At 45.1% G+C, this 19,923-nt stretch overlaps 1 pseudogene across 1 annotated transcript in view; it reads left to right on the top strand.

Moving 5' to 3' along the window:
• The window catches only part of LOC309585731 (epidermal growth factor receptor kinase substrate 8-like protein 2), a 232,403-nt pseudogene extending 212,764 nt beyond the window's left edge, over positions 1–19,639 (top strand). The window contains exons 2-11 of the transcript in view: positions 4,189–4,263; positions 4,925–5,073; positions 5,219–5,345; positions 5,700–5,815; positions 15,436–15,547; positions 16,314–16,433; positions 17,284–17,431; positions 18,519–18,702; positions 19,109–19,241; positions 19,568–19,639. The product of the transcript in view is annotated as an epidermal growth factor receptor kinase substrate 8-like protein 2 (transcript). The remainder of the gene's footprint in view (positions 1–4,188; positions 4,264–4,924; positions 5,074–5,218; positions 5,346–5,699; positions 5,816–15,435; positions 15,548–16,313; positions 16,434–17,283; positions 17,432–18,518; positions 18,703–19,108; positions 19,242–19,567) is intronic.
• The last annotated feature ends 284 nt before the right edge of the window (positions 19,640–19,923 follow it).

The raw sequence follows: 19,923 nt of genomic DNA, 5'->3' as shown, positions 1-19,923 counted from the left end.
ACCCAGCATGAAGCATACTTGCTTTCTTCTGTGTTAATGAGTTCTTTTGAATTTATAAATACTTGTATTAGCGGTGATGGCGCCCGCCCGCGGAGTGATCTCCCGGAGGGACTATTTGTGATGCGCTCCTGCCCGCGGAGGGATCAGCGCTGATGCCGCCCCGCCCGCCCAGCTGCTCTCGCTGCCTTTTCCCGCTCTCCCCTCTGCTCCCAGCGCTTCTCCTGCAAAGGGCGCGGCTTTTCCTGGGCTCTTTTCCTGCCGGGCTGCAGCGAGCGCTCCCCTCAAGGAGCAGGGGCAGCTTTGCTCGCGGCGGCAGCGATTCAACAGAGCAGGCCCGGAACAATTCCTGCTTAGCCGGGCTTTGAGCACATTCCTGAGCCAGCACCAGCAGCAGCGAGTGAGGCAGCGGCACATGAAGGAGGCTGCGGCTCTGGCCAGGCTGGGGAGGGGTTCCTCTGTAAAAGAAGAACAGGGAGAGACAAACCAGAAAGGGCAGGAAAAAAAGAAAAAGCCAAGACAAACTAAACTTTTTTTAAAAAATAATCTGGATCCAGAGGGACTTCTGGCTGGAGAACTTCCTGGGGAGCAATCCTGCCCCTCTGGGAGGCAATGCCAGGGCAACTCCAGCTGAAACCTGCACACAAACACCACAAAGATTTCAGATATTTGCAGGAAGCATCCACTTAGCAACTGCTGCTTAATAATTTATTCCCTTTCCCATTAAATGGTACATTCAGTCCACAAGACTTCAACACCTTTCTGGTAGTTTTATTTACAGTCTGCAGCGTGTTCTGTAAAACACAGGAGTGCACACAGACACGCACAAACATTTAAAGAAGTACAGTTTATTCCAAAGGAAGTCTACGCACTACTTTTTCCATAAAAATTATTAAAAATACTTTAGTTACTGTATTCTACCTAAACCAAGATACTTGAGAATTCTTCCACAAGTGATGCCCCCTCCCCACAAAGGGCACTCCGACAAGAAGAAATTCAGGAGACTGCATCACCAAATAAAATCCTAATGGCAACTGCTTCAATGCACCAGAAGAACAACGAATTCCCACTCTGCATCCAGCAATCCCTGCTCTGCAGCCTGTCTGCATCTGCTTTTGTAGGGCTTGTGGGGCTTTTGCATTCACTTCCTTCTCCAGGGCAGTTCCCACAAACAAAGAATGACTGAATTTCTGCAGACTGTCACTCGGCAATCCTGCATTTCACACATGCAAAGGGAAACACTTTCCTTTGAGCCCTTTATTTCAAGGAGTCTCTTTTTTACTGAGCATCCAGTGAGAACAGTGCCCAGTTGTGGCTGTTATTATTTCTCTGCTTTTGCTGCGTGGCAATATTATGCTGGAGCTCTGCAGAACACCCACTGCAGCCCTTGTCTCACTGGGGCACACCGAATTGACAAAAAAAAGGCACAAAGATGAAACTCCTAAAGCAGCAGCAGCCCCAAGTCACTGAGCTGCTGCTTCCCACCACCAACACTCTGTGTCTCAGCAAACACTTCCAACGCACGAGCCAAGGCCACAGGGGAGTGAAAAGCCCAGAGCCTGCGGGCAGGACAAGCACTCCATTGATCAGTAACAAACCAACACAGCTCAGCTGGATGGTGCACTTAAGACTGGACCTGGAAGCATCAGGAAAAGCCATTGGAACACAAGCTCAGCAGCACAGAATCCATTTGGCACCAGCTGATGAGATGGGAGGCTCTGTGTGGGACACGTTGTGCATTCAGCTTCAACACTGCCACAGCTCCACAGCAGCGCTGAAAAACTTCTGCTTTTAACAGTTGGAGAGGATTTTCTCAATGGAAGTGAAGCTGTCATTAACAGAGGAACAGCACACAATGCACAACATAACCTGCAATAAAAAGCTTCTGCTTTCCAGCATGTAAGCATCCAGGTTACTGGACTTCAGCTCATGGAAACGAATCTGATGATAGATTTTTTTTTTAATTTTTCTTGGAACTAAAAAAGTAAAATCTTCCATAAAAGGATAAAGCACAAAAATACTCTCTCAGTACATCTCAGGAAGCCATTTAATACCTTCCATGTCCTAGGAACAACTAGGCAAAACACTTGGAAAGTGTGAGCAGTAGAAATGTTGACCATTGAATGTTTGGCAGCCGTGTGCTCCAGCCCCTGGGAGGGGCTTGTCCCCCACTCCACACCAGTCCTGCAGCTCCCCAGCTATTTCTTCTTCTTCTTCTTTGGGGGCTCATCCTCAGAGCTGCTGCTGCTGCTGCTGCTGGAGGAGCTCGGATCCGAGTCGAAGTCGGAGGAGGAGGAAGAGCTGCTGGAGGAGGAGGAGGGGGAGGAGGAGGAGTGTTGGGTGGAGTCGCGGGAGACAAGCACTCAAGGCATCATGTTCAGCAAGTCTCGATTTATTTTTCAAAACTACACTTATAGTACCTTTAATTAGCTCATACATATTGCAAAAGTCGAGCTCCTCATTGGTGGGAGCTATTCCGTGGGATCTGTAAACACGGTGGTCTTATCTTCCTCTTCCATATGGTTTCTGTCTTCTTACTTATCTGAATGCACATTCTGTTATCTATGCAACCTCTTGCTCAAGGACTCAGTGTCTGCATCTTTACTAAGCCTGCTGTGTTATCATGACCTTTGCTTTTTAGCCATTCTTCAGAAAGACTCTCAACAGAGGAGGAGCTGTCCTCACTGTCACTGTCCTCGGAGGAGGTAGAGGAGTCCTGGCTGTCAGAGGAGTCGCTGGCTGAGCTGTCACTGCTGCTGCTGCTGCTGCTGCTGGAACTGGTCACACTTTTGGACCTGGGAGAGAACAAAGAGCTGAGCACAGCCCTGCCAGAGCCCATGGCACCGTGTTCTCTGCTCTGCTGTAATTATCCAAAGATCAATTTGTTGCCTTGAAAATTTCCAGGCCTCACCACCTAAGATGAATTCCTGTGCCCTCCCTCCCTTTCCCACTCCTGGATGAGTGGATTTTGGCCATTTGAGCAACGGCAGAGTGGCCCCAGGGCATGACATAGGCCAGCAGGACTGCAGAGAGGGGCAGAGAGGGAAAGCTGGCCAGGATCTCGTTCCCAGCCCTGAGCAGGGGCTTTACTGGCCTGACTGTCCTGTACTACCTGAGCTCTGGGGACAGTGAACCAGGCTCAGTCCCTGCCTCACCACTGCAGCAGGAATTCTGTCAGTTGTGACCAAACTTGTCCAGCGAACACATCCTACAAGCTCCTTCCTGGGCAGTTATTAATAAGGAAAACCAAGAGACTGTAAACAACCTTAAAGCAGGATACCAAGCTCCAGCCTTTTCTTTGAGAAGCAAATATGGCTAATTTGTGCCTGCTCAGAATCAGAAGGAGCAGCTGATCTCCTGGCAAGAGCCCAGGGTGGAGCACGCAGCAGAGCTGGGACACTGTGGTGGGGTCCTGCCACGTTCCTCACCATGGGGCTGCCGAGTCCCTGGGAAGTGCCCGTTCACTGGGTCACCCTGCTGCCAGCAGTTGTTTCGCACTTCCCACTCCACATTAATGTTTCATCTCCGGCATTTCAAATGCTTTGCATTTCGGTAGGAGCGGGGAGCCTGTCTCCCATGGCAACAGTGCCAGGAGTCCAGGACAGGAGAAGGAGCTGAATGGGAGCACAAACTGGAGAGGTTTCTCACCACAGCTCAGCTGATTGCTGTTACTGAAACCCAGTTCTTGCAGTAAATCAATCCCAAGTGTTTGCTCCTCCATTCTGCCACAGCTCACCTCAAATACCACTGGATTTGGAGCCTTTCAGTGGCCAGGGCAGCTCCGGGTGCCCCAGGCAAGACCTTGGTGGAGACTTTCCCTTGTCAGCAGTTTGCCAGGGGACCCTCAGAACACCTATCCTGTTGTTTTCATCCATGGAACTAGTGGGATTCTCAACCCTGCAAGAGGCAGAAGCACCAGCAATCCTGGTCCTTCCTCACTAGGACTTTCAAAATAAGCCAAGGTGTTCTGTGTCTGTTCAAATTAGCTTTAAAGGCACTGATTTAACAGAGAGGGTATTCTCCCCCGCCTGAAATTCACTGGGAATTAGAAATGGACACAAAATAAAAATGAATGATTCCTACTCCTCCATCCCTTACTCTTCTCATCAGTCCACAACACTCGCCCCATGTGACAGAAAAGAGAAGGCACACTCAGGTTAGGGTTAAACTGTGTTTACGTTCTCTTTTCAGGCCAAACTAAGGAAGCACATCCAAAACCCCCGTGCTTCAGAGTTGGTGCATTTCCTCTTCAGGCCGCTGGAACTGGTAAATCTTATTCCCAGGTCTCACTGGGAACTCCTTTTATTTCTAGTTCACACTTACAAGTAGATAGATTGTGCAACAGGGTTGGAAAACTGCTCATACCTGGCCACAGCTTTCTCAGGAACTTCCAGAAGTGATGCCGGTTGTTCCTGGCCTCTGATCCGGTTTGAAGCTTGAAGTAAATACAGGAATCCCAGCAAATATGAATCCTTCCACCGGGTCAATAAGGCATTACTGTGAACAAAAGGGGCAGCCAGCTGGAATCCCCACTGGGAATCTGTCTGGTCTCACCTTCAGGCAAATACGGTTCAGTATTTGCACTGAAAATGCTTGGAAGCAGAAATCCCAACTTGGAAAAGGAGCCACAAAGGAATAGCAAGATACTTTCCATTTTTTGAAGTGTCAGCTTCTGACACTTCACTCGTCTGTAACAACAGCTCATTTGTAGATCAGCTCTTCCTTTGACTCCAATCCAAAAAAATCTCATGTTCCCTTGAACTGTCCAGTCTCCTTCAAAGACTTAGGTTGATGTTTCTTGCAGTGACTGTGCTGATCCAAGGATCAGCTTTGTCTTCGCTTCCTGCTCATCTGTGTGTCCCTGGTTTGACATTTTGACCGTTTCCTGCAAGTTCTCTTCTCTTTGTGTGGTTTGTGTGTGACCCAGATCATCAACAGCTGCGGTGGCCCCGAGCTGGCCCCGTCTGTCCTCAGCCCACTGCTTTCTAAAGACACCACCGATTTCCTGAGAGGACACCTGACACCCAAAGAGATAAACCTCTGGGATTCCCTGGGGGAGACATGGACCAGATCCAGGTAAGGACAGAGCTGCCATCTCCCCAGGCTCCCCACGCAGACGGGATGCTTGGATTCCCTGATGCTCCTGCTTCTTCTTTCAGGGGATGCCCTGAAAGACACATTCTTCGTGAATGTCACCTCATATTCCCACTTTCTGTCCTAGAGCCGAGTGGCCCCGAGACACGAACATCCCCACCTACATCCCCAAATTCCACAACGGCTGGGAACCACCCACAGAAATCTTCCGTGGAGCTCCCTGGGAAATAGACATTGGACACTTGCAAGAGGAAGGTTAGTCCTGTGTCCCTGTCTCTTCACTCTCCCTCCCCCTTTTCCGGAGAAATGGAGCTGCAGGGGTAGTGGTGGCATGCAACAAGTAGTTGGCTCAAAACTCAGTTGGATCCGGTTGCCCCAGTTAAATACAGAAAGCAAATGAGGCTGGAAAAGGGCAGCAATAATGAGCCTCTCCCAATCCAAGGCAACAGCACCCTACAGCGTAACTGAGCTCCAGGGACACAGGCTTCCCTGGAGAACACCTTGACCAAAATCTGCCAGACCATGACTCATCTACCACTATCCCTCTCCTTTTCTCCGATCAGCTTTCCCCTTTCCTGGTAACACTGACTCCATGTCTGCCTTTCCAGCTCTCCTCAGCCAATGGATATCCTTACTGGAACTCCTCACTCAAGCGTGGTCAGACGGCTGAGCAGACACAGGTCGGGGATGCCTTCAAACAGAACATCACTCCACATGGAAATAGGTAATGGATCCGCACGCCCGGAGCTTTGGCTCCCGCCTCGGAACCTCATGAACGCACACGGACACGTACAGTGACACTGGGACGTTTGGGCATCCTGGAGACAACTCCCTGCCACTGTTAATAACCACCAAGGGAAGACAAAGATCAGCTGAGGGGTTATTCCCATAAGCACTGTCTGCTGTTTAACCCCCAGCAGCTCTGCAAGGAAAGGAATCGCAGGTGTTTTCCACCACAGGAGGCAAAAATATTGACTGACTTCATCAGTCCATCCATAGGTCTTGTTTCCCAACATCAGCCCAGCAAAGTGACCTTAAGGATCAGGTGCCAAAGATGCTGCACTGCGCTTTGGCTCTCCATGTGTGTAGAGATGCTGGAATCATGGAATCACAGAAGGGATTGGGTGGGAAGGGACCTTAAAGATTATCCCGTTCCAACCCCCTGCCATGGCCAGAGACACCTTTCACTATCCCAGGTTGCTTCAAGCTCTGTCCAGCCTGGCCTTGGACACTGCCAGGGATCCAGGGGCAGCCACAGCTTCTCTGGGCAACCTGTGCCAGGGCCTCAGCACCTTCACAGGGAAGGATTTCTTCCCAATATCCCATCTAAACCCACCCTCTGGCAGCGGGAAGCCATTCCTCCTTGTCCTTTCACTCCAGGCTCTTCAAGTCCCTCTCCAGCTCTCTTGGGGCGCCTTTAGGCACTGGAAAAGGCTCTAAGGGCTCTCCAGAGCCTCCTCTTCTCCAGGCTGAACATTCCCAGCCCTCCCAGCCCATCTGTGTAATGCTCTAGCTCTTGGAGCACTTCCTGGCCCTTCCTGTCTGATATTGCGCTGGTTTATTAAAGGAAATTCTGACTCTTTCTGCTATCTCTGTGTATTTATCTCCAAAGGACTGTGAGTACGGAAGAGTCATCCCCTATGTTCCTCAGCTCTTCTTTGGGGAACTCACCTATAAATGGAACTGCAGAAATGGGGAGGGAGGAAAAGGAAACAGGATGTGAATCGAGCACCTGCATAGTGACCACAGATGTCCACTGCTAGACAGACACTGATGTCAGGCAGATCATGCCCTCCAAATAGTGCTCAGAAAGAGAACAAGTTTGGGATTTCTGAAACTGCTCTGAATTGGATTTGCTTAAACAGATGTCATTAGTAAAAGCAATCAAAGAAAGAGTTTTGATCCCTCTTCCAAGCTGATGCCACTTATCATGTATCTTCCCTGCATTCTTCTAGGGAAGCTGTTTTTGATGTTGTCCTGTCCTTCTTTTTATAAGGGAGCAAAAATACTTTATTAAGTATTACTCTTTCAGTTTTGTTTCCTCTCCTCTTCTGAGATACAGTAAAGTGAACATTCAGCAGAATAGTTTTGTATTTTTTGAACACAATTCTTCTTTTATCCAACTGAGGCCCTTCTGTGATCATGAAAAAACAGAAACTGTTGTGAACTACAGTTTACACTCATAAGAGGTTGACATGGGTCAGTTCTCCAAGGTTATTCTTAGTTCAACTGCTGTGTAAACTGTTGATGTCACTGACTGGAGGCTGCTCTTCAGGACATTATAGATATGATAATTATATGACAGAAAATGCAACATATAGTTGAATCTGACCTTCAAGTTCACTAGCTTAAAAAAGGAAAAAAATGTCTGTAAGAAATTTGCTGCTTTTCCCATTACTAAGATGTAATAAATGCCTTCAAGTTTATACTCAGTCGACAGCATATACACATGGACAGCAGTGCCCATCCATCCAAATGTACCCCAAGCTAGGGTACATTTTAAGTCTCAATGATCACTGCCTCCAGAAAGCATTTTTGAGACAAAACAGGCAAAGTCTTTTGCATATCTAGACAATCATCCAATACTAGGATCTTCACTCTCACATAAACACTTCATGTTTTTCCACAGAGGAATCTGAGATAGATTTTTCTGAGAAATAACAAACCACCAAAAATTAATAAATGACAAACAAGGGAAAAGCACCACTTCCTCACTCAGCACATTTTCCTTGATTTTCATTAAGCATTCAGATTTACAGATGCTGATATTGCCACAAGAGCAGTTTTTTTCTGGTTTAACTTCCTCTTCCAGTAGAGCAAGCACAGCTGCAAAATGCAAGCTCACTTCTAGGCTCTCTTACACATCACCAGTTTACCACATTCCAACCAGTCACAGCTGTGCAACACCCCGTCAGGGTACTGGGATTACTGCAGTGCCACAGACAGTTTAAGTGAGGCTCATGGAGCTGTACAATTTTAACTATGTTTTATATGTATAATTAAATGATGCATGACATGGAAATAAGCCAGCTGTACTGAAACTGAACAAACTAACTGCTCTGATGCAACAGTTAAGCATCTCATCAGTTCTAAAATGAAACAGGTTTAAAGCAAAAACAATATAGAGAACAGAATGCTTGACACTGTTAAATAGCATGGTCAAAGGATAATTTTTGAACATTAAGGAAATGCATTCACCCAGTCAAATTTTCAAAAGAATTCCTGGCACCAAAATGTTCTCTGTTTGCTTTTTCACCATGTTTTAAGAATGGATCACTCTGGGGGAAGAAAATCCTGTGCGCAAAACACTGCGTGAAACTAAACAATCCTTAAACATGGCTAATTTCCATGTGGAGCTGATGATTTAGCACTGTCATCCTTCAGCAGAGGAGAAAGAACTACCTGTCTTTAGTTTATTTAGGTAAGATGAAAAAAGTGAGGAGCGTGAATTTGATCTTGCTTCAATTTACTTCAGTGGAAAAACTCTTGCCATGACTTCAGTGAGAATGAGACTGCATCTTAATTCATTCTATATGGAGAAAAACAAATCAGCTGAGAATAATGCTTTTGTTTATTAGATGTAAATTACTACCATAGTCGTTTTTAACAGTGCTAAGTAAATCCTGCTTTAAAAGCCAAACGTTGCCTTCAGTCCTGCTTATTCCTCTGTACTGTGTCACAATGCAGGATTCCTGGTCCTCTGACCAAGTCACCGCTGTCACAGTAAGCATGGCTTGCTCTGGGGAATGGCCACATTCCCAGTAAGCATGGCTTGCTCTGGGGAATGGCCACATTCCCACACGGGAATGATAGATGTTTGTGGATGTCACTGGTGACAATGTCCAAATCTGGGCTAGGGCATGCCCCCCAGCCAAGAAACTAGGGTGCACACTTTTGTAATATAAATGCATTCACTGAGAACACAGACTACACTTACTAAAATGTCCATGAAAAGCAGCCAAGTAAATCAAATCAATAGGGTTAAATTTGCAATTAGGATTCTCTCTTTCGGCAGAAAATTTTAGGATAGCCACAAATTGAGAAAAATTTGCTTTTTTTTCTTCTTTTTCTCAGAAGGCAATCAACCTTCTGGTCTGGCTATTCTTTACTTCTCCCTATGAAGTAAAATCTAAAAAGACACACACACGATATTTATGGAAGGACCTCCCAATGAATTAGGAAAAATTATTACTCAGAAGATCAAACAGAAACAAGACTGTCTACACTGTATGAATTAAACATACATGAATTAGGACACTGAGCCTTCCATTCTTTAGTAACAGAACTGATGCTGTCCTGAAAATGACATTAATGAATTAGACTGGTATATGAAAACCTTCTGCATCTGCTCTAGAGGTTGGAATGAGGATGTTAAATGAGGCAGCAGACAACAAGGACGTGCTGCTTAGGGAAGCTGAATATCACTTCTGTGCTTGTGGAGTTCTGCAGTTTGGATGAAGGTCACAGGTTATCTCCAGCTACATGAAAATGAGTGATAAATACACACTGTTGGTCTTAGACTGAAAGCAGTACTAGGCAAAGAGAGTCAAAATATGGAATATTACTCAAAATCATCCCCTGGTTTTCTAAAGATCATAATCTTCTATTAGAAGACAGTTTGTTACCTTCTCCTAATATTAAAGCTGTAATAGTAAAAGCACCTCAATCTTGTAGAAGTATCTAAGATACACAGAATAAGTAAGGTATATGGAGTGAGAGCACCCTAAAAACATCACAAGAGGAGTGACAATTTCTGGGATAGTAATGACATGAACGAGTATCTAAACGTTAAGTCTGAGTGAATAAGAGAATTTTTCAACTAATGGATCAGGGAAAATGTGAAAGGATGAGATATGTGATTAAAGATCATAGTGTATTCGGTTAACACAGGTGGAAAATATATGACTTTGATTCTGTACTACAACATATTTTAATTGATTTGTGTGTAGTTTTAGTTTTATACATGCACAATTTTTTAGAACACATCTTTAGACTGGGACAAACAATAAAGGAAATCCATTGTATGACTTTACATTGATCCCAACATCACTCACTGGAATATCTTAACATTTCCTGCACAGATTCCCATTCGTTAAGATGACAACCTTGAGAAGAAGGAAACCTATAACTGCCATTCAGAGAAGGTCTAAAATTTCAATTGCTGTTTGAACACAAAGGAGCTTTGACATGCTGTGGTTTATTGAAGCACTCCTGCAGTTATAGACACATCTTTAACCACCCTACCCTCTCCCTCTTCCTCCATCCAGCACTGATTGATGCAACTGGGAGATTCAGTAACTGCAGAGCAAAGTCCCGCTTACTTCCAGCTCTCCTGCCCCAGCAAATGCTCAGCTCTTCTGGGAAGATGGAGCTATGCCATAAGCACATTGCACCTGAAAGGAGATGAAACCTTCCCTTCAAAGACACATGTGACCAGGTTTTTGGAACTGCCTGATGTGGCCAGTTCTCATCTGTTTTCCATAAAGAAGGAAAAGAGCCCTGTATTCTCCTCTTCATGATAGTTCAAGTATGAATTCCAAAGAACAGAGATGCCAGGACTTGTCAGTGACATGACTAACAATTTTATGAGAACTGGCAAAACAGTTCATTTCTCCTACATCTTATTCTCAGAAACCTTGGAATTGTTTTGTCTGAAAGATTTGGGGGGAGGAAGGTGGGCTTAATTCTCACAACTATATTAAATATTCAGTACATCTGATATTCTGTTGTCAACATGCAAAATATAGTTTAATTATGATAAGCTATACTGGAATCATTTACAATACATAAATGTGAAAAAACAGCATTAAATTATTTCTTGTTCCATGTGGAAAAATATACACCTTCCAACCCCCCAAGAAAGTAAGACAAGGCACAATAAATTCTGGTAATTCTCTTTCTTCTGACTTTTCAGTTCCATCACAGCTCTCAAAACTAAGATTTACGTGCTGTTTTGCATCTGTATCTGTTGTTGATTTTCCCCCCCTACAGGGATATAGGTGAATAAGTTTGGACAGGAAACGGTATCCCTCAAGCCAAACTGAAAGGTTTATAAAGTTGCTAAGAAAAGTTTGGGTCAGGGCCTAAATATCAATCATCTGCTCACTGTCTTTTTAAACGAGCTCAGGCATTTTCCCAACTGTTCCCAGCAGGTCTCTGCCACTATTTTAAACTAAGATTTCAGCCATTTTTTTTCCCCTGTGTTGACCTCACTAATTTTTCTTTCTCCCCCTCTTTACCTGCCAAAGGCATCCATCAGGATTTTGCCAAAGGCTATCTGCTTTTGAAGTTGAGAGGGATTCACTAATCGTGAGTGTCAAATCCACAGTAAATGCCATGGCCATATGGTATATGCTGCTTTTGGGAATTAGCTCAAAAGGCCTAGCTGTGAGAAGGCTGGCTGTATGTCAGGAGGGTTTTACTGCTAACTTTCATAACTCATGTCAGCTCTTTCAGTTTCTGTATGCATTGGCTTCAGGGAGTGCAACTGTTCCCTGAATTTATAAAAATGTTGTCAAGATCCCTTGATCTTGCTTCCTCTGTCTCTCTCGCACAAACACATCCAAACACATTTATATACACAGTGGAATAGCATGCACAGTGGCATGCAAATCTAGCAAAAGAGAAGCTTGTAAATAAATAGCATGTCATTCTGCTTACTCAATACATTTCTCTGGGTGTTAAACTCATGATAAACATATCATAAGCCCCGATGAAGGCTCTACAGCCTGTCCCATCACACCATCCTGAGTGTAACTCTGCAATGCATAGGAAGACATAAGTTTGAAAAACAGAGCAGAAATAGCTCCCCTAAGGGCAAGGGGCTGACATAGCTGAAACATAACTAACTGGAGAGCATTTGTTTTCACTAAAGAAGGAAGTGTCAGTGACACATCTCTGTGCCTGTGGAGGTGTACTGTACATGCAAAGCAAAAAGAAATCCACCTTCTTTAAAAAATTGGCCATTAATACATAAATATGTCTGTGTTGAAATCCCTCAGACGGTACCATTCTTAACAAGAACTACACACAAGACTAAGAAATTCTGCAGAGAATCACGCTTTTGTGATCCAAAGAGGCAAGGAGAAAGAAAACCACATATGAAGAGTTTAACATACCCACTTAGTGATAGAAAAAGAATTATTACAAAAATAAATGTCAGTCCCCTTGAAACACTTGAGTCAGCGCTCTCAACTTTCTCTGATGCTGTAGGAAGGTGTGAATGTCCTCCATGTGTCACATCATCCGCACCAGCCACACAGGAATGTCTCCAATGCACCTCAGAGCCTTTCAAGGACCACTCCCCTCTAATTTATGTATAGTCTGTTAACATCCTCTTGGAGCAAACAGAAATAATACTTTTAAAAGACATTTATACTTCAGAAACATGTGCCCCGACACAACAAAAAACCCAGATTTTAATACTGCCCCGAGGCAGAATTCATCCATCTTTAAGGCTTCTATTATGTATTTCCTGGTTAGTAATACAAAAAGAACTGCTGGCAGTATCACATCGAAACCAAAGTGGCAGAATCAGAAAAACTACTGAAAAGTTTACCTTTATAGGAAAGCTTCAGTCTTGGGATATTTTGTTTTGACGTTCCAGTGACTGGAAGGAACAGCATCGCTAAAGACAGCAGGCTGCAGGCATGTGGCACTTGCAAAGCTCTCATTCTGCTCTCCTCTTCTGTATCTTCTTTTGTACTATGGTGAAATATCTCCCCACTTTTCAAACAATCCAAGTTTTATCTGGAAGAAAAAAAGAAAACATCTGTAGATCTGCTTTACTGCATAAGCAACAATTCTGTAAGCAAGCCAGACCTATTTCTAAAGAGCACCTCAGTTAATTTCTTTGCTACGAAAGTATTTTTCCTCTAGTACAAGTAAATATGTTTTGTTTCTTTAATACTAAATTTACACATTTTGACATTGGAAAAATATGTAAACTTTTCAGACACCAATGTCTAGCCTAGCTAACGTTTAAGCACAAATTAAATTAATGCAGTATCCATAAAAAGAACATTTGACATTCAAAAGTGACCATGCAACTTGATAGTTAATACCAGTCCATTGGATATCTTACATGTTTTATAACTCTTTTTGTCTCAGTACAACAGCTATTGTGTGTTTATGCTATGACTAGAATGAACTGTAATGTCTCAGATGCCATGGGGGTACAAGCTGAGTTAACAGTGAGTACTTACCCATCAAAAACTAAACTAAGAAAACTGGAAAGAGCAAGCAGTTGTGTTTAGTTTTAATAGAGAAAAAAGTCAAAGCGGATGATGGATTTAAAAGTGCTTTCAGTATGATATTTCCAGCAGAACAACTGCCTCAACTCATCCACCAAAATGTCCCATAAACTTTAATGAGTGTTTCAGGCTGGGGTCAATAGGCTGATATGGGATTTTGTTAGCACAGTGTGCAACTAAGCCAGCTTTGCAACACTTTTCACTTAGTAAGAATCATTCATATTCCATAAATCTTGAAGTGTTTTACAACTGAAAGCAATTATCACTGCCCTTATTTTCCCTATGCAAAAACGGAACCATAAAGCTGCAGTGAACCTATTTCCTCAAGGTCACACAGCAAGCACAGTAGTTGAAAAGAAAACAGCAACAGCAGTCCTGCTGTCCTTTGTACCCAGCTATCAAGGATCCCTTTTGCCCAATAACTCGACTTTTGCACATGAAATTATTTGAAATGGCATCTTGAGTTCTGAAGGCAAAACTTCATGGTTAATAAATCACAGAGATCAGAGTATGAAAATATTTGTGAGACCAGATCCTTCCCCCTGCAAGTGCCTGATGCTAGAGGTCAAGGGAGATGGCTGGTGAAATGACAAATGTCAGTGTTTGAGTAATGCTGTAAAACCAAGGAGTAAGGAAATGTTATGGTTAGTCAAGAGATTAATGGCTCATGATGTGCCATGAAAATTCTTTTCTGAAAGGTACTGGAGCTGCCTGATTAAAAGAGCAATCCTAGTGCCCACATCAGCCAGCACTTGCACAGACACCAAAGGAGAGGTTCCTTGCAAGTCCATGAGAGATGCAGCACAGCTTGTGGCCCCTGAGCCTTTCCACTGGTCTGTTATTTGAACTCCTGCAGCACTGGGTCTTGCAATTCTGTGAGCTACAGCAGCACCCAGAACCAATTCGGCACCTCCTGATACAGGCAGTTCATCCTTCCTGGCATGAAAGGATGGAAACAGAATCCCTTCCGTTCTCTCTGACACAGGAAATCTTTCTCAGATGAAACTTGGGCTTTCTGAGCCTCCAGACTTTCGCTCAATAGCAAAAGACAAGGAAGTGTGCAAGAAGAGCATGATGGTGAAAAAGAGGGAAACAATTCGTAAAATCCCCAAAGCATAATTCCTATTGCAGAACACTAAGCTTCTTCCTTCTCAGTCCCCTCTTCAATACTCATATTCAGTGTCTGAATGCACTACTCTTGGCCAAGTGTGAGTACATGTTCACGAAATGACATGGAGAGAAAACAGACAAACATTAAATGCCTTTTTCATCTTTCTCTTCCCTTTATTACAGTATCAGATCCTAAGAGAACACCCTTACTTCTTCTGTGCCAACACATCTATCTGAGGGTGGACCACGAAGGACTAAAGTGGATTAGACTATCCCAGGGTTAAATCGCCTTGAAGAAATTTATTTAGAGGTGAAAAAGGGGAAAAGAAGGAGAGGGGACGAGGGGGAAGAATATATGAAGATGAGACACCAGCCCTGTTCATCTTCAGCAGGATGATAGTGACAAACCATACTTCAAAAAGAAGCAATTAAGAGGGAGCCAGTCTCACTGCAAGTATGTTGAGAAGTCACGGCCCGAAGGTCTGGGCCTCAGCCAACAGGGAACTCACCAAAGGATATGGGGCTCATTTTCTTGAGGCAAATTACTGTGAAGAATCAGGACTAAATTTGACTAAAAAAACAGTTGCATCAATGCACTGTCATTTGCTGAATTGATTGAGAATCAGCACCAAACTCCGCCCTTCGGCCATAGCTCACAACCTCACTTTTTCATGTAGGCTTTTTTTGCTAATGGGAACCTTCCTTTTTTCTTGGTTGGGTTTTTTTTCCCCTTTCCCCTTTTATTTGAATAATGTCTGTGAAAAACCATTTGCTTTCACGAGGCGGTTAGTTTACACTGGAGGCAGCAGCTCTGTGAGCTCGAGCCAACCCTGTCCTGTCTTTAGATTCATTGCAATCTGGCCACATTGTCACATATATTTTTAGTTTATGATGATCCTCTAATACAATTCCAGCTTCCACACAGAGTCCTTCCAACAGTCTAGCTCAGGTTAATGAACTTCAGGCCACTTCTCTTCTGCAGGAATTTCGAGGCCCAGGGGGTGGCTGTGCCCAAGAGATTTGCCAAAATCCGCTACGATTTCACCGCGCGAAACGCCAATGAGCTCTCGGTGCTGAAGGATGAAATCCTGGAGGTACGTGACCGTTCCTGGAAAAGGTGTGTCCCCCAGGGGCAGGAGAGAGCTCGGGATAGCAACAAGCACCAACTCCATTTTCCCTGGTGGTATCTCAGCAGTGACACAAAGCTTTGCTCAAACCCAAAGCTGGAGCAGGCTGCCTGTGCTGTGTTGTGTCATTTCCTCAGCTCAAAGACATCGGTCCCATTTTAACCACAGTGAGGAGGGAGGACAACAACTCGCTCTAGAGCCCTGCTCATCCCCCGCTGGGTCGGTTCCTTATCACCACTTCCTCCTCCACGAGGATTTGTTTTCTCTGAAAAGCACCTTTCTCATAACCTTTCTCTTACTGCAGCACTGTTGGCAGCTGGACAAGGTGGGACGTGACTTGGGCTGACACTGATCTGTGACCTGAGGAAAAGGTTTCTCTGCAAAATGTGGCTTTTTATTTATTTAATTATTTATTTTAATGCAAAAAGACATCAGAAACTCAGTCATTAGGAAAAAAAGGTCTGGAGAAACAGGGACATTATGTAGGAACTATGAGTTCTTCAGCACGCAGAGGTGCTCTCCTGTTCATCCTTACGATAAATTCTGATGCTTTCCAGGAAAAGTTTCAGTCCTGGATTGCATCTGAGAGCAACAGATCTGATTAGAGCTCCTGGCCTCAGTGATGTCCTTCTGGCAACTTCACCTTTCGGATGGTTCGGCCCCGCTATATCCTGGTTGTTTATGCCTGAAATCCCATTTTCCCACAGCAGATTTATTTTTGTCCCTCTCTCAGGTGTTGGAAGATAATAAGCAGTGGTGGAAGTTGCTCAACCGGAGTGGGCAGGCCGGTTATGTTCCATACAATATCCTGGATGTGGTGAAACTGGAAGAGCTCAAACAGGTCTGTAGTCAGGTAATACCTGACTGGTATCAGCTGCAGGGCACAATCTGCCTCTGGGAATAATGTTGTCATTAGACCTCCCTGATTTCTTAGGATACTATGCACCAATCAGGACAGACCTTCAGAAGTAGACAAAGCCAGGAGATTCCTGAGTCTCCTATGATAAAACTCACATTTTGCTACGATCGTCTTCCCAAATAAGGCCTATCCTTCCTATTTGTGCACCAGCCTCCTGCTTTCCATATTTTTCCACATCAAGATTTTTCTTGGGGGTTAAATTAAAGATGGACACTTCCCTCAGCCAGTTCAGTTCAGCACCAGGAACACGTTACTGGAGTGGAGGCAGATGGAAACACCATCTAAGTGAGAATTAACTGAATACTGCAACTTGCACTGCAGAAATGTGGAGCTGGAGTGTTCTAAACACCCTAGGGAAGCATGGAATTGCTTCCCCATTTTGGTATTGCAGCGTTTGGGCAAAGCCTAAGGCGGCCCAGCAGGCTTCTGGATAAATCCCTGCTAGTTTAATCAAAACGTCAAAAAACTTTCCAGTCCGCTCCAGGCCCTTGGCAGTGGTCCCGCTTCACATCCCAGCTACGGAGCAGTGAGGCTCTGCCTTCCAATGAGATCGAACACGTTTGGCACAACTAGGAATTCCCTTGCGCAAACTTCAGACTTTGCTTTGGGTTCTTCATTCCCAGAAATTAACTTCTTCCATGCAGCTCCACCTGAGGTCTCCCCAGCCCCACATCAGCACAAGGAGAACACGGCAGTTTGTCCCTCCGTGGGTGTGAGGCAGAAAGCTTAAGAAAATTAAAAACGACCAAAAAAAATTCTTACTTTTCTTTCCCTTTCTAACCAGTCTAACCAGAGGTACAAAGGAGACCTGAGCCCCAGGGGCTATGGCCCATCCAGCCCAACCCACAAGCTGCCTGCCAGCTACGCCGGGGATAAGTGGGGCAGTGAGATGTTGTCGCGCCACTCTGCACAGGACGCCAAAGAACGCACGTGTGTGTCCCACTCTGGGCTCCCCTGGGTTTGGGCGCTCGGGGGACCAGACCTGCCCAAGGGGCTCCCCTGCACCTTTTACTGATCACAGCAATGGAGCAGCACTGTGTCTGGAGGCCATTCCAGGCAGGACAAGAGCCAAGAGAGCAGCCCTGGGGCTTGTGACACCGCCGGGGCTCTCGGGCGGCCCGGGCCGAGCAGGGCAATAAGTGATCACCCCATGCCTCCTTCCTCCAGTTCTAACTTCCTCCTCCTCCTCCCAAGGAGAGAGTTTCCTTTCTCTTCCAAAATGTTTAAGTGTGTCTAAGGAACAGCTCAGGTCAATCCCTTTCTCTCACTTCCTTTTGCTCATCTCCCGGCACACACACAGTGCCCGCCTGGCCGCTTCCTTCATGTGGTTCCACAGAGTTCCCGGCCAAACAGGAGATCCGCATCACTCCCTCACCCTGCACATGCTGTGGGGCTCACAGAGCAGGAGAGAGATCAGGGGCCCTGCTCACCTCACCCCTTATCCCACCCTGTCCACTCCTGGAAGCAGGAGCCCTTCTGGGACGACAGGAAGCCCCACAATACAAGGACACAAATCTGTTCGTATCACTGAGTTATTCTCCACAGTCTTCAGGAGTTTCATGGGGAAAGCGATACTGGATGAAGAGTCACTGGAGTTTTCACAGAAGCACAGGATGCCCTGGGCTGGAAGGGACCTTCAAGCTCATCCCATCATGAGTGTGTTGCTCATTCCCAGTTTGTGCTTCCTGCCGCTTCTGTTCTGTTGCGGAGCAAAACCTGGAGCTCTGCGATCAGCAAATTAGTGACTAGAAGCAGCAGAGAGGACTGAAAAGGTCTCAATTCCAAACCTCCAATTGTAGATTCTCACAGAACTGTGCTTCCACATCAGGCAACAGCCAAGGGGTGATGGGAGCAAAATAAATGGCAACACAGGGGCACAGGAAAATGGGAATCACTTTTCTGGGCTGAATTTAAATAAGAATGTTGAGCCACATCCCCATTTGCCTTACAGTTTCCCCACAAACATTTAATGGCATTTTTGACTGAAGACTTGCTTTCATTCCCTACTTGTTTCTACAGAACTTATTCACCAAACGGATGAGCTGAACGACGAGCTGCTAAAGAAGATCACAAACAATAAAATTCAGCCTCCCCACAGGAATTTCAAAGTGGAAAAGCCTCAGCAAGTTTTCGTGCCCCTCACCTTTGAATCCAGCACTGAAGAAGTCAAAGCCTGGCTGGAGGCCAAGTCATTCAGCAAAGAGTAAGATTTGCCCTATTGCCACGTGCAATGTTCGTCCTTCCCTGGAGAAGGAGCGGGGGAGGCCACCGGCACCATCTCACCTGGGACAAGCCACTTGGATTTACTTACAGAGCCTGTGTTGCAAATTAGATTTCAACCCTGTTCAATCCAGGCTCTATAACCAGAATGTTCAGAGCCCAAAGTCACTCCCTTTCTCTGGTATAAATATTTTCTTGGAGATAAACAGTTAACTAACTAAATCCAAGGCCTGAAATGCTACTGGAATTGCAGCTGCCACCTTGGAACAGCCCCAGGGCCCCGTGATATGGTCCCACTGCAGCTCCTGGCCTCCCATCTCCAACTCCTCACCTCTGGCACGAGGCCACGTGCAGCACAATCGTCACCTCCCTACTTTGTGTCTCCCCAGGACCGTGGAACACCTGGGCATCCTCACTGGAGCTCAGCTCTTCTCCCTCAACAGAGAGGAGCTGAAGAAGGTGTGCGGTGATGAGGGAAATAGAGTCTACAGCAAGATCACAGTGGAGAAAAACCAGCTGGAGGTAAGCATTTTTCTGGATAATTCCTGCTGGAATGGGGGCTGTACCAGCAGCGTCAGATAGCTCATTAAACAGGCATTTTAAAAAATACAATTGTGGGGAAAAAAAATGCAACCAAACCTACACCAGCAATAAAACACACGTAAAAATTCCGAAGTGTCTTTTGAGCAAATCTGTAAGATCCCCCTGTTTCCACTAATTAATCTGCTTTTTACTGATATCACTTATCTCTGTGAAACTAGCTCTACTTTTACAGCATTAATTAAATACTGTCACTTAACTGCAGCTTGAAGTTCAAATCCAAACTGCCTGTTTTGTTTCCATTCCAGAAAAGCAGAGGGGAGTCGGAGCTCCAAGAAATCACGAAGCGCCGCCAGGAAAGGATTGATTCTGCAAATTAAAGTCTCTCTGCTTTATTTCAGCTCTTAGCCCTAAGTAGTGCAGAAAAAAAGGGAATGAAAGCAATGATTCCTGGCCCAGGCCAGATGCAGCAGAGCTCCCCTTGGGGTCCAGCTGCCATCAGAGTGACAATTCCTTGAACACTGTTGGGAAGGGTTGACAATAAGACCATGTCCCACTGGGAAAGGTGTTTTAATTTTGCATGAAGTATTTTTTTTATAACTATATATTTTATACTGAAATTTTCCGTGCATGCGATCAGAGCAGGATTCACACGGGGCTGGAT

This window comes from Coloeus monedula (genome assembly GCF_965178545.1).
Source record: "Coloeus monedula genome assembly, contig: HAP1_SCAFFOLD_177, whole genome shotgun sequence".
Classification (NCBI taxonomy): domain Eukaryota; kingdom Metazoa; phylum Chordata; class Aves; order Passeriformes; family Corvidae; genus Coloeus; species Coloeus monedula.
This window is presented reverse-complemented; position numbering and strand designations above follow the sequence as displayed.